Below are 17,122 nucleotides of genomic sequence, written 5' to 3' on the forward strand. Positions count from 1 at the left end.
ACAGTGAAACCTACCCCTGGTAATGCCTTCTTGCATTACCTTAGAGCTTTTAACAGTGATATTGCCACTACAATCCAAACTATGGAAGGAGATACTTTGCCTAATGCCTATGAGATAGCCATAAAAGCTGAGAACATCCTAATACAAGGAGGAAAGTTGGCTCCAAGGCCCCCTATGCCTTTCTTTCCTAATGTTCCCAACCACCAACCATCAATGGCCCCTCTTCCTACAACTTCTACATCACAAGCCCTTACTCCAGTTCCCCAAGCTTCCACATCCTCAAATAGGATAGATGAACTCAAAGAAATTCTCCAAGGTCTAGTGTTGAATACAGATAAGAGAGAGAAGACCCTGGATAAAAAATTGCAAGAGCAGGGGAGGGAGTTGAAAGACCAAGGGAAGAGATTAGAGGATAGTTTCTCTATGATACAAAAAATGAGTAACAAGGTGGTGGCCTTGGAAAGGCAACAAGCTCAAGGTGGCAAGCCTCCCCAATTGCAATATCAAGCTCCAAATGGTGGTAGGCCTCCTAATCAGTAGAATAGCTCTTTTGATCAGGGTAGGCAAAATAGTCATGCTTCTACTTCAAGCTCAAATCAGAACAGAGCTATAGTCCCTCAAAATAACTTGGCCCAAGACCAAGATTTCCGTCCTTCCTGCAACTATTCTTATGCCTATTGCATGTGCCAGAAGGTAGAATCTTATTTGGCCCTAACTGACCAAGAATTTGCAGCAAAGCAACTATACAAGGAAGATCATCCCAAGGAGGCCTCATATATTCAAGGACGTGATGATTGCTCTTTCATGAATCATCAGATTGGGGAGCATTGTAATGTAAACCAGGATTCCGTTGCTAATAACACAAGAAGTAAGAAGAGAGCTATGGAACATGCTGCCCCTCCTTCTCCGAAGCAGGCCTCAACTTCAAGTGCTACACCTCATGCACATGCAGCAAATGAACAAACAAGTAATTCACAACAGCAAAAGCAAGATTCTAGAAAGAAAGATGCAAGTGATCCTTATGTTGCTCCATCTCAACCTCTTATAAGTGCAGCTCCCAAAGTTTCTACCAAAGATCCTAATACACCTTTTAGTGTGGTAGAACAAATGAAGAAGACAAATGTGAACATTTCTATGTGGGATGTTGTTGCTATCATACCAATGTAGAAGAGGATGTTGTAGCAAGAATTAGAGAAGATTGAACCCAAGGATCAACCATCTACCATGGAGAGTGCCACAAGTCTAGTACAACCAACAGGGTATGTGGAGACAAATAAAATGGTTAGACCTCCTCCATTCTATGTTTCTCTGATTATAGGGGGAAAATTAGTCCACAATTGCATGATAGATTTAGGGGCTAGCAGCTCAGTAATGCCTAGGTGTGTTGCTGATGCTTTAGGAGTGAAATATGAGCCCATTGTTAGGGATGTGTTACAGTTGGATGGTAGTACTATCAAAACTGTAGATATCTTAGGAATGTGGAGATGGCCCTACACGCATGCCCTAGTTGCACTGTGATTCAAGACATATCTATTGCTGAAGTCAAGCCCTATTTTGCCATCTGTCTTTCAAGAGATTTCACTACTCAAATTGGTGGATTCATATCTGCTGATTGGTCATATATGTCATTTAAGACCAGATAAGGAGCCAATGCCTCAATTAGAGCAGAACCTCAAGCTCTTCATCACACTGAATCTTACAACCCCAATCCCATCAACATGAATTGCCCTATTCTAGAGATGGATGAAAATGACATAGTAAATGAGCCTGTTACTTCTATAGTGAAGATAAATGATTTCTTCTTGGATGAGTGGACAAATGCATTTCAGTTTGAGCCTATGTTAGAAACTCTTAAGACATGCCTTAGTACATATTGCACAATAGAGAGAGATGCTCAAGTTCCTGACCTTGTTAGGACTAATGATGATATGAATGGAACATGAAGTATGTACTTTGATGGGTCAAGGAATAAAAATGGATTAGGGGCTGGTGTTATGTTGATCTCTCCTACACAAATAAGATACTACTTCTCCTTTAGACTCCAATTTAGTTGCACCAATAATGTACCCGAGTATGAATCTTTGATTCAAGGTCTCTTACTTGCCCAAAAGAGAGGAATTCAAGCCTTGAGAGTATATGGGGATAGTGAGTTGGTAGTTAGCCAAGTGAGAAACCAGAATATCACCAAAAATGGCCTGCTCAAGTCTTACAAACACAAAGTCTCGGATTTGCTTGAGGGCTTCAATGCATTTAATATTCAGAGCATTCCTAGGAAAGAAAATAGACATGCTGATAGACTTGTAGCAGTGGGTGTAGCTTATGATGTACCAGGGAATCTTGAAGAAGAGAAGAAGAAATAAATAAGGGTGGTAGTGAGGCCTGCCATCCCTGACAACAACACTCATTGGCAGGTGTTTGATTTTGATGAGAAAATTGTGAGTTTCTTGCAGAATGAGGCAGAATTCTCAGATAGAAATCAGTCAAGACTACAAGATTAGTATGGTGATCAGATCATTCACCTTAGTTCTAACAAGTTTCCCAAGGGTCTCATAACCTTGGAGAGTGTCTTTAATTCCGATGATCAAACAAGAGGCAAAGGAATGAATCTAGCTGCAGAAAAGGATGATTATGCCCCAGTTACAATTGCTAATGGAAAATCTCTGAATATGGGGAAGGTATGTTCTGAAACTGAGCAAGAAAACTTCATTCATTTATGTCACGAATTTAATGATGTATTTTCTTGGACATATGATGACTTAAAAGGGTTTGACCCTAGTTTGTTTCAGCATATCATAGATTTAATGTATAAGGCCAAACTAGTAAGGCAAAAATAGAGGCCAATAAATCCTAAGATTGAGCCCCTAATGAGAAAAGAACTATCCAAGTTGATAGAGGCTAATATAATATTTACTATCAAACACTCATCATGGGTAGCTAACCTTGTCCCTGTAAGGAAGAAGAATGGAGAAATCAGACTGTGTGTAGACTTTAGAGACCTTAATTAGGCTTCTCTTAAAGATCACCATCCTCTCCCTTCCATGGAGCAGATTCTGTCCAAGGTCAGTGGTTCAAGGAGATTCTCTTTTCTTGATGGATTCTCTGGTTATAATCAAGTGCTGGTTAAAGAATCTGACAGATATAAGACAACATTCACTACTAAATGGGGCACCTATGCTTATTGCAAGATGCCATTTGGACTAACAAATGTAGGTGCCACATTTCAGAAGGCAATGGAGATGGCCTTCAAAAGATTAATTGACAAATTCATCTTAGTATACCTTGATGATATAATTGTATATTCAAAAAATGTAAAAGATCATTTTGATCATCTAAGACAAGTATTTCTAAGATGTAGAGAGTTTGGGGTTTCCCTTAACCCAGCCAAGTGTGTCTTTGCTACGAGCCAAGGAAAATTATTGGGACACATTGTATCTGAGGATGGGCTGACCATTGATCCAGAGAGAACAAAGGCAATACTTGCCCTTCCTCTTCCTAAACATAAGAAGGGGCTGCAAAGTTTCCTTGGTAGAATAAATTTTGTGAGAAGGTTTATTCCTAATCTTGCTACCATGGTGAAACCTCTTACAACTATGCTTAAGAAAGGTATGGTCTTCTCATGGACCAAGGAAGGGAAGGATAATTTTGAAGAGATCAAGACAACCATAGCCTCAACCCCTACTCTCACAAACCCAAATTTTGAGAAAGATTTCATCCTCTACACTTTAGGTGGTGAGTCAAGTATCTCTGCTGTCTTGACTCAAACAAATGACAAGGATGAGGAGCAGCCCATAGCCTTCTTCAGTGAAGGGCTCAAGGAATATGAAGATAAGTACAACTTTTTAGAGAAACAAGCCCTTGCAGTCATCAGAGCCTTGAAGAAATTCAAGCACCTCTTATCCCACAATAGGATCCATTTTTTGAAGCCCCATGCCAGTGTAAAGGATTTCCTGTTAAGCAAAGATATCAGTGAAAAGAGAGCTAGATGGATCACTAGGGTAATGGAATATGATGTTGATATTCGGATTACCAAGCTGGTAAGAGGGAAGGGGTTGTGCAAAGAAATGTTATTAGGCTAGGATTCAAATGAAGAGGCTACTATGGTAATAACAGAGCAGCAAGAGGAAGGAAATGTTAATGGTCCAAGGAGCTGGATAAATGATATGAAGAGCTTCTTATCAGGGGATGGATACCCTCAGGGATTGGACAGAGCTAAAAGGAGACAATATAGACTGCAGTCCATTCCCTATGTTGTGATTGATGGTATACTATTCAGGAAGGATTTTAATGGGACCCTGTTGAGATGTATTGAAGAGGATCAGGCTAAAAGGATGATTAAGGAACTTCATGATGGCCCTGATGGTGGCCATTTCTCTACAAGAACAACTACCATGAAGATCATGAGGGCTGGTTATTATTGGTCATCTTTGTTCCATGATTGTTATGGATATGTGAGAAAATGTGAGAAATGTTCTTTCTTCTCAGGAAAACAGAGGCTTGCAGCTTTTCCCCTTCGTCCTATTTAGGTGAATCAGCCCTTTACTCAGTGGGGGTTGGATTTTATAGGTCCTATTAATCCTCCATCTAGTGCAGGTCATAAATGGATATTGGGTGCTACTGATTATTTCACTAGATGGACAGAGGCAGTTGCCTTGAAGGATGCCACAGAACCATTAGTTGTTGAATTCCTTGATGGAATTGTATCTAGGTTTGGTGCTCCTTCTACTATCATCTTGGACAATGCTAGGTCTTTTGTTGGAACCCAAATTTGTGCATGGGAAATGAATCACAATATCTATCTAAGCACATCATCAAATTATTATCCCCTGGGTAATGGTTTGGCTGAGTCTTCCAACAAGAATCTGATCAGAATCATGAAGAGGACAATAGAAGACAATCAGAGGGTCTGGCATAAGAAATTAAGAACTACTCCGTGGGCTAATAGGATAACACCCAAGAGATCTATTGGGAATTGACCTTTTGTGCTGGTATATGGTAGGGAGGCTAGACTCCCAATTTCATTAGAATTCCCATCCTTGGAATTGGCTCATCAGCTTGAATTGATGGAGGATAGTACCATGTCAGTAAGAATGGTAGAGCTGATTGAACTAGAAGAAAAGAGAATTAAAGCTATGCAAACCTTAGAGACACATTAGCAGCAGATGAAAAGGAGTTTTGATAAGAAGGCTAGGGTTAGGACCTTCAGAGAAGGAGATGTAGTTCTAAAGTGGGATTCTGACAGAGCAAAACCAGGAAGACATTCCAAGTTTGACCCACTATGGAGTGGCCCCTATCTGATTGCCAGTTGCAAATAGGCTAATGCATTCTAGCTGAGCAGACCCAATGGTGAAGTTTTGCCCATTCCAATCAATGGGATTTATCTTAAAGCTTGTTTCTGATTTGGATCGAGTTCCTATATATAGGCAGTTTAGTTTCTTTTTTGTTGTTTCCTCCTTTTCAAGAAGTGTGCGGGCACAGCCATCTCCCTATGAGGTAGCAGTTTTTAAGGTGTCTTAAGAGCAGAGGGAGTTTTGTTTTTTGTTGTAGTTGCAAAGCTAGGGCTTTCAATGTTTTAATCACTCACAGGAAGGGTTAGGGTTTCACAGTATGCACAGACCCATTTTTTGACTCCATAGCCCAATGGATTGATCCCAGGCACTGGTCATACACATAGCAGGCTTTTGCCCCTTGTAAGTCGCCAGAAATGTTATCTCTTGTTCACCCGCCAAAGATTCAAAATTCAAATGTTCAGCCCATCCAACGGCTAGTCCAAAAATTAATATTATTTTAATTCCTAAGAGACATCAAAAAAATCTAAGCGATCAAACCTTGTAAAAGTTTCTACGGCCCGCAGGTTCTCAGAAGTCAGATCTAAGTCAGATCGATAGTTGGTGCTGTCTCGCCATCGAAAGTTTCACGGTTAATTATGTTAGCGACATCACGCCCTATTGACGCATGTCCAGTGGGTCCAGCTTGTAGGGCAAACATGTTTCGGCGGTCAAAAAAGTTCGCGGCACCATGGGTGCTATGTCGCTATCGTGTGTTGGCCAAAAAATTTACACAACGACATAGTGCTCGATGGAAAGGTCTGACGGTGGGCAAGTTGCGTCACCAGGAAAGTTAGTGGCAGACGGTTAGTTTCACGAGCCCAGCAATTTTTAGCAGAAAGCATGTGTAGAGTACGAGGAGGTTATGACCGTCAGATTGAGATTGATCTTCGATGGGCACCATCGTGCTATGGAGAATCTGTGCGAGATTTATAATAGCGACATAGCACCTAGGCGCCACATGTCCCTCAGTAGGGTCAGGGTAGTATGAACCCTCTAGGTTGGTGCCTTGTTAGACCAAGGTGGTGCTGCATTAGTCCAATGGGGAACAACCACGTATGCCAGGTCAGAAGACAGTCAGCACATGGGACAAGATCTTCACTGTCGCTAGTGCAAGAAAAGGTTAGCTTCTCTACCATCAGATCTGCAGAGATCAACGGTAGGCGCCATCATGCTATGGAGAAGCCGCACGAGTTTTATGTTAGCGACATGGTGCTTGGAGGACATGTGTCCTCGTGGGTCCAGGGTTGGAGGCACAGGAAATACAGACAGCGTATGTGGCCAATTTCTATTGATTAATGCACTGAGAACAGTACCTATCTTGCCTGTCGTCAGATCAAGGAGATCGACGGATGGCGCCATGTCACCATGGTGAAGTTGCGCGATCTTTACCATAGCGACATGGCACCCTTTCGCCACATGGATCAGTGGGGCCAAGCTGCAACAAGGTACGTCGGTCAGATATTGCCAGGTGTTGTTTGGGTGTAGTGTGGTTGCTGAGGTGGTGCCAGATATGATGGGCCCGGGGTAAGGACAGCGTGGAGCATGACAAGTCTTCATGATCGTTAGATCAGGCCAGATTGATAGAAGGCATTGTCTTGCTATGGTGAAACTGCACGACGGATACCATGGCGACATAGCGTCTTGCCGACACGTGTCTCGCTGGCTCAGCCAAGGTTGGCAGTTAGCGATTGACGGTAAGTGTCATTGTTATAGTTAATAATAACAATTTGATGGGTGGTGCGGTTAGTCCAATAAAAGGAGGTCAACCACAGAGGACTTCTCAAGTGGCAGAACGAGAAGAAGCGATTGGCCCGCGTGGCCCAGTTGGCTTGTGAAACTAGGTTGACTCTTTGACCCATGTTGATTCATGAACCTAAGGGGGCGAAGGTGATCAATTTTATCTTGCGATCTGATCTTCATGATCAATCTCGACCTACCAGAAATGAATGAAAAACATAGGGAGACACTCCACCGTCTCAGTCGATCCATATACCCAGTCAAAACATTGATGGCGCCGTTCTCAATCCTCTCAAGACACCTGTTGCAAAAAGATCAAATTTTTCTCAGATTTCCATGATTGTCCTCCGCAAGACTTAATGGCAAGTAGCTGCAGGGTCACTTCAGCGGCAAAAAAGATCTCAGTTATGCCTGAGCTATAAAGGCGGATTTTTTTGTTTTTGTAAGGGGACTCCTTTTCTGATTTCTCTACTACTGCTCACAGGTCTGCAGTGTAAAATTCCCTTTGTCTCTAAGCTGTATAACATTCTGTATCATCTCCTTCAGCCATCAATGCATATGTGCATCCATCTGGCCTCTCATTGGTGTATTGTTGAGATCTGTGACTGGCATACTATATCTATTTTGGGCTTACTAGATAATATATACAGTGAAATCCTTTCCTTGTGTTATTCAGTTTGGTTCCCTGATCTGTATGTGGTTATGGATTGACATAAGTCTGGGTGTGTATGTCTTTTGAATGTTATCTTGGTTTTGTAGTGCATATATGGGCAGAAAGGAAGTCTGGACACTCTATTTTGGTGCATCACCTCCTTAGATTAGACTAGGTAGATTTTCTTTTGTGCACTTCTTCTCCCTTTTCCTTTCCAAGAGTATAGGTGTGCCCTGATAGTAAGAGGAAGCCGGCCTTCTCCGGAGACTCAACTTTGCAGTTCAAGTCCCACAACTTGGAGGTTGTTTCCATGTTTCACTAGGTTGTCCTCGTGCATAGGCCTTGGACAAGCGTGCAAACCTAAGTGACAACACTTACCATATTCAAGAGTGTTTGATTCATATGTTTTGCTACACCATTCTGTTGTGGGTTATGTGGAACACTTTTTTGATGCTTAATACCATTTTCTTACAAATAATTTTCAAAATCTTTAGAAGTGTACTCACCACCATTATCACTTCTTAGGGTTCCAATAATGAGTTGAGTCTCATTTTTAATCCACAAATGGAAATTTTTGAAAGTATCAAAAGCTTGAGATTTCTCTTTTAGTAAATAAACCCAACACATCCTGGTATAGTCATCAATAAAAGTCATTATGTATTTTTTTCCATTTGCTGATGAAAAGGGCATAGGCCCACACAAATCTGAGTGAATGAGACCCAACTTTCTAGAAGCTCTAAACATAGAATCATGAAAAGGTTATTTACTATGTTTGCCTAAAATGCAAGCATCACATTGAGAAATTTGTTTTGGGATAGTGGGAAGTCCTTGAACTCCATTTTGTTTCAGAATTTTGAGACTATCATAGTTAATGTGACCAAATCTTGCATTCCATAACAAACTAGAAGAAATATTACGACCATCTTGTGAGAAATTTGCATAATTTTGAGAACTTGATGAAGTACCTTTCAAATATAAAAATTTTCCATCTTCAACTCCACTCATTACAATCACATGATCATCTCAATAATACCATCAAACATATGTATAGAATGACCTTGTTGTCTAATATGCACAAGTGATATTAAATTTCTCTTCAACTGTGGAAGATATAGAACATTAGAAAGTATATAATCAACAAGACCTGGTAATTTAAGTCTAATAGACGCAATGCCTGAAGGTTTTATCTCAGATTTATCAAGAAAATATACTACTCCATCCACTTGATCATTGAATGTCTCAAAAAAATCTCTTCTAAAGGTCATATGACATGTGGCTCTAGTATCTAACAACCAAGTATCATTCAAACAAGAATTTGAAGTAATAAAAACTTCTTCAATCCCAACATTGCAATGTGCAATAACATAATGTGCAGATTCAGGAGGGTTACCTCTTTCTGGTGGCTTCTCCTTCTTTTCACAAATCTTCTCCCATGGAGTTCTATAAGCATTGGCACTATTACCCATTTTTCCACATCTATAGCATTGTATAGATTTCCTTTCTTTCTGTTGATAATCGCTATGTTGGTGTTGTGACTAAGAATATTGTCTATCACCTTGATAATTTTTAATCCCCCAACCTCTAGATTGTCTTCTTCCATGACCTCTATTGCTATTGTCATGTCTGAAAGGCTCATCTTTGGATGTTTGACTTTGTTCTTTCTGTGCAAGACACAAAGTCTCTGCATTTGAAAGTGAATCTTTTTTTCCAAATGCTTTTTCCCTCTCTGCAATCTTCTCCACAAGTTTTTCAAATGTTATATCTTTCATCTTTTCACTAGCTTGAAGAGATTCAAGATAGTGTGAATAGGTAGGATAAAGAGCTTTAATAAAAGCAGTGAATTGTAAATCTACTTTTACAACTGTGGCTTCAATATCATGAAATAAAGCCCTAATTTTAGAGGCTAACTTCATTGGATCATTATCTTTCATTTCTAATTGAATAACTTCATCAATAATTGAATGATTTCAAGTTCTGAATGAGAATCATATAGATCTTTGAGTTTCTTTAATGCTGCAAATGCACTCTTACAAGAGATTATATGTCTACTTACCTCTTCAGTAATGGAGGCAGTAATGAGAGCATAAGCCTTTTTGTCTTTACCCTTCCAGATAATGAGTTCCTTTGCATCTATAGGCTACTCTGGCTTGTCTTTGTCATCTTTGCTTTCACAAACATCAACCCACAAATTATTAAAAATAAGGGTATTTTAAATTTGTTGAAACCATTCATGATAATTCTCTTTTCCAGAAAGAACTATTCCAACAATTGAAATTAAAGAATGCATTGGAATCACAATTCAATCTAAATTATTTTCTCCAACAACTTGGCTCTGATACCACTGTAACAAGCCCAAAGAAATGAAATAAAATGCACACACACACGAGAAAATTTGATTAAAAAAACAAAAGAATATATACAACCTAAAAATTGTTCAGGCAGTTGAGAAAACTATATTAATCATTACATAATCAAACTGCCAGACTACTTAAACGAAACATATCCCGAATGATTATTTAGCATGATGTAGAGGGCGCATCTATTTGGTCAGTGAACATGACAAATAAGGTCTCCCAGGCTATGTTTTTATATTTTGGCCATTTCTTAATGCTAACCAATGACAATAAATTTGAAATTGTTTGGCAGAGTTTCGATTTGCACAAAAAGTGCAATTTTTAAATTTTTCACTTGATTCCACTTCTAGGACTTGGAAAAGGTTCCAACATACCTAAAACAAACTAAAAGAACTAATCCTAAGATTTCTTGACCAAAAACATTAAAAATCTTGAATTTTCCTAATGTGCAACTTTTTCTTATAAATTGCATAAAGCACCTTAAGCATACAAAAGGTGTCTTTCTTTGACAATAATGGACTTCTCATCCAACATTTGTTCATTCTAGCCTAAGTAGGTCAATTAAGACTCATTTGGGTAGTTGATATGCATTTTAGGCTCTAAAATGTAAAAAATGCAATGAAAGTACAAAAGTTGCTATGCAACTTTGCAACTTTTTGCATAACTAAGCAAAATGATTTGTTATCATTCCTCCAACAGTCAAAACCTTTCTAATTTGGTTGGATCAGTTGGAGAAGACCTTTATATAGCCCTTTTAGGTGGGTGGAAGGTACAATGTAATATTTTGGCATTAAAATCAATAAAGAGAACCCTGATTTCTGCATTTTTAGTGAGTTTTTTGAATGGTACAGACATATATAGATGTCTAGGGATTTGTGCCTAGTATGGTTGGATGCATACTTGAATCACTTTCTAATGCAACTTGTTTGAGGTTTTGAGAATTTTTAAAACTCAATTTATACCTATTTTCATGCAAACAACACAAATTTTGAGGGTTTGTAGGGTTTTGAAGGAAATCAGGTTATAACTTTAGATTCCACCATAGGAAATTTATGGCCTTTGGTGGAATCCTTGTGCTTCTAATGCAGTTGTAAATTATTAAGCCCTTATTTTTGTCAAGGTGCAAATGTGGGGTTTTGGGCCTTGTTTAGGCTTTCAAACTTTGTTTAGGTGTCCTTGTGGGTTGTACTCTCCCAACCTTCATTGTTAGTACCCTGCCACTTGCATCAATGATTCAAGGTGACCCTACACCACTCTTTCTCTCTCTCCTTCTCTCCCTATTCAATCTAATGAATCAACTAGATCTGCTCTACCTTTTAATGTCTCAAGTATTGCCTAGCCTCGTGGTTTGACTTGCAAACTTTCCAAAGAGTCTTATTATGTGGTTTTCTACCATATTTTATCAAGTGGACATTTGATGCGACAACAACATTCAAATAATGAAGAATCTTCCTCTTTGCTTGCCAATCCTTGAATAACCACATGTTAGGGTTCTTCATAGAATATCGTCTAAGCCATGTACCCATTATAACCACCGCACCAATATGGTACTCTAAACCTTCACCATCTACAACTGAGTGATCTAATTTTTTTATAGCTTAGACACAATGACACAAATAATAATCTATCCCTTCTTCATTGGCTTTAGGTGAAATAACAGCAAAAACATGGCCTATAGTGATAAATGTACAAAATGTGGTCATTAATTCAAAAAATACTTAGTTAAAAGTTATAAAGTTACATATTGAAATTACAAAGATATATAAATATATATATTACCAAGTTGCACTAGATTAGACAAGTGGTCAAAGTCAATAGACAAATCCATCTTTACCATTTTTAGTGCTTGTGGGGGATGATAGGGGTTAATTGGTCCAAAAATCGTATATCCCATTTGTCCACCAATTTAGTCAACTCATAGTCATTCCAATTTTTCTTTGCACATAATGGACAATAGCATGCCATTCTTCTTGTGTGGATACTCCATGAACTTGCATCAGAGCTTCTAAAAAAGTGCAACTCACCTTATCTTGTTAGTGTGCAACAATCCTCATATGGTGTAATGTTAGTATTATCTATCAACCAAAAGAATTTATGAACCATAGACTCACCTTCCTTACCTGGACCCATTGTAGCATTACACCATTGGACTATGGATTTTGCATCTATCAATACTGCTCCATCTTTGTATTTTAGTTCTTCATGATCTAAGGCTCTTTTGATGCATGAGCATGCACAAAATTTCGCATATATTAAATTTTATACAACCTGTGCATCTTGCTCAACCAATAGAACATCCGTGCATTCTTGAATTGAGATGCACAATTGTTTGACTAAATAATGTGCTGATGATATGGTATGCCCTTGTTAGCCAAATCTCCATAAAATAGTTGAAAACAACCATGTACAAACTCCATAGAATGTGATCAATTATCGCTGATGTAAAAATGGTACTCCTTCAAAATCTTCCTATCATCCTTTGTACTTGTAGTCAAATGCATCAATGTTATGTGAACAAATATGGAAACTTGTTATGAAGTATAATACTTTTCTTGCATCTCATTTTGTGGTTGTAGTGTGTAGTTCTCTGCAAATTCTACAATCAAAACAATGGTATCCAGTGGAAATGTATCTTTGCATAATTTGAATTTCAAATCCAGCCATCGAGCTTTATGTGTATGCCTTGTATACTTGTAAATAATTTTTTCTTGAAAAATCTTCATGAACTCATACAATGGAATCTTTTCAATTGCTAAATCACATATTTTACCTTATTTCCCATTGTTTAGAGCATATGTCACTATTTTATATTTTTTTAAATTTACTATTTTATTTCCAATTGCATGTTTACTATCCATATGTTTACAAGTTGATAAAAGTTGCAAAGAATCACAAAATAATCATGTACCATCCAAGCATGATGTCTTGTAAAATTGTTGCCATCCCCTGTTTCAAATAAAATGTTGGATATGAATTTCCTTGAAGATTTTGGTGACTCATTCATGTCACAATTCTACAATACAAACTTAGAATGCAAAAACACACATATATGCCTAAAATCATCAAAATGGTTAGAAAATTCAATATGTATCTTACAACAACAAATTGTGTGTGTGTTTGATTTATCTTCACATAAAAAGGTTTACCCATCTAAAAAAGTCATGGACTCATTTGAATTTGAGGATACATAACAATAAATTTTGCAAAAAATTGTGTCTAAGTTGAGTCCAAAAAATGTTTTGCATGTGGGTCGTGATTTTGGCTACCAAGCCTCCTTCTTACATCCCTTTGATTAGGTGAAACACGTGTTATTTTTCCAAAAATATTTGATCAATTATTTCAAAGCTTCCTTTACTAATTTTTTAATCTTTTCATGGTAGTCTACCACTAAATATCCATAACTCATTTTTTGTTGGATCTTCCAATGTCTCACAACTTAGCATGGCTCTACTTAGAGTACCTCTACCAATTTTCAATATTTTGCTTATCTTTCTCATGAGTCAAGATTTCTTCATTTTTGTACTTACTATTGTAAATTTAAGTACTCATCTTGTGATAATACTATCTTTGGTGCGTGATTTAGAACCCACTTTATCATAAGCACTCATTAAATTCTTTACTATGCTTTTTTCATTTGAATCATCCATCATTCTTAGCCCAAGAATCTTCATGATAGGCCTAAATTTTAAATTTCTCATCATTTAAAAAAATAATTGACATTGATTTATAATATTTAATTCTTCAAAGAATAATCTCCACATATGATTAAGTTTTCTTTGACAATTACACTTGCTAATCTTGTCAAGCGTTGATTTCAAAATGTTAGTATCAATATCAATCAAATATTTTGGTCTTCTAAAAAAAATTCTAGAAGGTGTTATAATCTCTTCCATTCCTTCAACATTTTGAACATCAACATAAGGTTGAGTGTTTTATGTATCTTGAACCGAAGATGATGTGCCTTGGCAATAAGATGTGAAAGATGAAATATCACCTACTTGATATGTTGATGTTGTGCCTTCAAGATGACATGATGGTGTGTGTACATTGTTGGATCTACAAATTAGCACCTCTTTAACATGAGAGGATGATATGACTCCAACATTAGAAGATGTTGTAGCTTCACAATTCAATTTTTTTTCTTTAGTGTAACAGTCTCATTCGTTCTCTTTGTCTTTCCAATTCTTCCTCTTTGTTTCTTTGTATTGGTGGTTCTTGTTCCTCTTTAAAAGTTAATTATTCATTATTGCTTTTCAATTTTCTTTGTTCATGTAGTAGTTTCATTTTATCTCTTTTAATTACCAAATCTCTCTCCCTCTCTTCATTTTGGTTTCTTCCTTGGTATGATGATGATTTCTATATGTCAAATATTTATTTAGACATCTAAATTACTTACAATTTGTAAATTGCAAATCATTCAAATACATATAAAAATTATAATTATTTCAATGAATACACAATATATATTAAACAACTTTCCAAATTTCTAACCATTTCCAAATAACAATTCATTCAAACATACAAATTTTAATGAATTCAGTATATATTAAATAGCATATCAAATTATAATTAAATTTGTCTCTATATAATAACAAAGAATATTTAAAAAGGACTCCACTAACCTTTCCTATAGAAAGAATATTTAAAAATCCTTCAAATGGCATATTCAATGATTGAATTTGGTGTTTTCTAGCTTCAAATAGAATGAAAGAATGTTCAAAAAGCCTTCAAAATGTGTTTGCTAACTTCCAACAGCTTGAAACTCATGTTTTGTGTTGGAACAACAGAATACACAAGAGACAAAAAGAAAAGTATGGATCAATGGGGACCCAAACATGTGTTATGACCTTTATTTGTGTTTTCGTATAGTGCATACACACTATAAAGCACGTATGCACTATAGTGTGTACGCACTATGTCAAAAATAATCTCTCCCTATCCCACCATACCCCATCCCCTACTCTCTCTTGCTCTCTCTCCTCTCCCATCCCCTACACTCTCTTACAATCTTTTCCCTCTCCCATCCCCTACTCTCTCTCGCTCTCCCTCTCCTACTCCCTCTCCCACTACCTACTTTCTCTCTCACTCTCTCTCCCATCCCCGACTTTGTCTTGCTCTCTTTATCTCCTCGCAGATCCCCTATTCTCTTTCGCTTTCTCTCCTCTCCCATCCCCTACTCTCTCTCTCTCTTGCTCTCCCTCTCCCTCAACCTATTCTCTCTCTCCCCCATCCCCTACTCTCTCTCATCATCTCTCCTCTCCCATCCCCTACTCTCTCTCACACACTCCCATCCCCCCTTTCTCTCCCTCTCCCATTGCCTACTCTCTCTCTCTCCCATCCCCTACTCTCTCTCCTCTCCCATCCCCTACTCTCTCTCTCACTCTCCCTCTCCCACCACCTACTCTCTCTCCCATCCCCTAGTCTCTCTCACCCTCTCTCCTCTCCCATCCTCTACTCTCTCTCACACACTCCCACCCTCCCTCTTTCTCCCTCTCCCACTACCTACTCTCCCTCTCCCATCCCCTACTCTCTCCCTCTACTCTCTCTCCTCTCCCATCTCCTACTCTCTATCTCTCTCTCTCCCCTATTTCATCCCCTACTCTATCTCACTCTCTCTCTCTCCTCTCCCATCCCCTACTCTCTCTCTCTCGCTCTCACTCTCCTACTCCATCTCCCACCACCTACTCTCTCTCACTCTCTCCCATCCCCTACTCTCTCTCTCACTCTCTCTCCTCTCTCATCCCCTACTCTCTCTCTCTCTCTTGCTCTCTCTCCTCTCCCATCCCCTACTCTCTCTCTCCCTCCCTCTCTTACTCCCTCTCTCACTACCTACTCTCTCTCCCATCCCCTACTCTCTCTCTCTCTCACACACACACTCTCATCCCCAAACTCTCTCCCTCTCCCACCACCTATTCTCTCTCTCTCTCTCTCTCTCTCTCTCTCTCTCTCTCTCTCTCTCTCTCTCTCTCTCTCTCTCATCCCCTACTCTCTCTCTCTCTCTCTCACTCACACACTCTCATCCTTCTCTATCTCTTACTCTCCATCTCCCCCTCCCTCTCCTACTGCCTAATATCTCTCCCCCATCCCCTACTCTCACTCTCTCCCATCTCATTCTCTCTCACTGCCACCCCCTACTCTCTCTCACGCTCTCTCCCATCCCCTACTCTCTCACACACACTCTCTCATTCCCCCTCTCTCTCTCCCTCTCCGACTCCCTCTTCCACCACCTGCTCTCTCTCATACTCTCTCTCTCAGGCTATTCTCTCTCTCTCTCTCTCTCTCTCTCTCTCTCTCTCTCTCTCTCTCTCTCTCTCCCCCCCATCCCCTACTCTCTCTCTCTTTCACACACACACACACACACTCCCATCCCCCCCTCTCTATCCTCTCCCATCCCCTACTCTCTAGATCTCTCACACACTCCAATCCCCACTCTCTCTCCCTCTCCTAGTCCCTCTCCCACCACCTACTATCTCTCTGTCTCCCCCTCTCTACTCTCTCTCTCTCCCCTATCCCCTACTCTCTCACACACACACACACTCTCTCTCTCCCATCCCCTACTCTCACTCTCTCTCCCATCTAGTACTCTCTCTACCACCCCCTACTCTCTCTCACACTCTCTCCGATCCCATACTCTCTCTCTCTCTCTCTTACACACATTCCCATCCTCCATCTCTCTTCCTCTCCCACTCCCTCTCCCACTACCTACTCTCTCTCTCTCATCTCGTACTCTCTCTCTTTCACACACACACTCTCTCTCCCATCCCCCCTCTCTCCTCTCGAATCCTTACTCTCTAGATCTCTCACACACACTCCCTCTCCCCCTCTCCCACTGCCTATTGTCTCTCTCTCTCACTCTCTTCCTCTCTACTCTTCCTCTCTACTCTCTCTCTCTCTCTCTCTCTCCTCCTATACTCTATCTGCCACCCCTACTCTCTCTCTCACACTTCCTCTCTCTCCCATCCCCTAATCTCAATCTCTCCATCTCGTACTCTCTCTTTAACACCCTACTCTCTCCCATCTCCTAATCTCAATCTCTCTTTCCCATCCTGTAC

At 39.3% G+C, this 17,122-nt stretch overlaps 1 pseudogene; it reads left to right on the forward strand.

Moving 5' to 3' along the window:
* The first annotated feature begins 6,365 nt into the window (after positions 1 to 6,365).
* LOC149566932 (dihydrolipoyllysine-residue acetyltransferase component 4 of pyruvate dehydrogenase complex, chloroplastic pseudogene) overlaps positions 6,366 to 17,122 on the forward strand; it is a 35,878-nt pseudogene continuing 25,121 nt past the window's right edge.

The sequence above is a fragment of the Cupressus sempervirens genome, chromosome 3 (assembly GCF_028749045.1).
Source record: "Cupressus sempervirens isolate cs-2001-9-10 chromosome 3, ASM2874904v1, whole genome shotgun sequence".
Classification (NCBI taxonomy): Eukaryota; Viridiplantae; Streptophyta; class Pinopsida; order Cupressales; family Cupressaceae; genus Cupressus; species Cupressus sempervirens.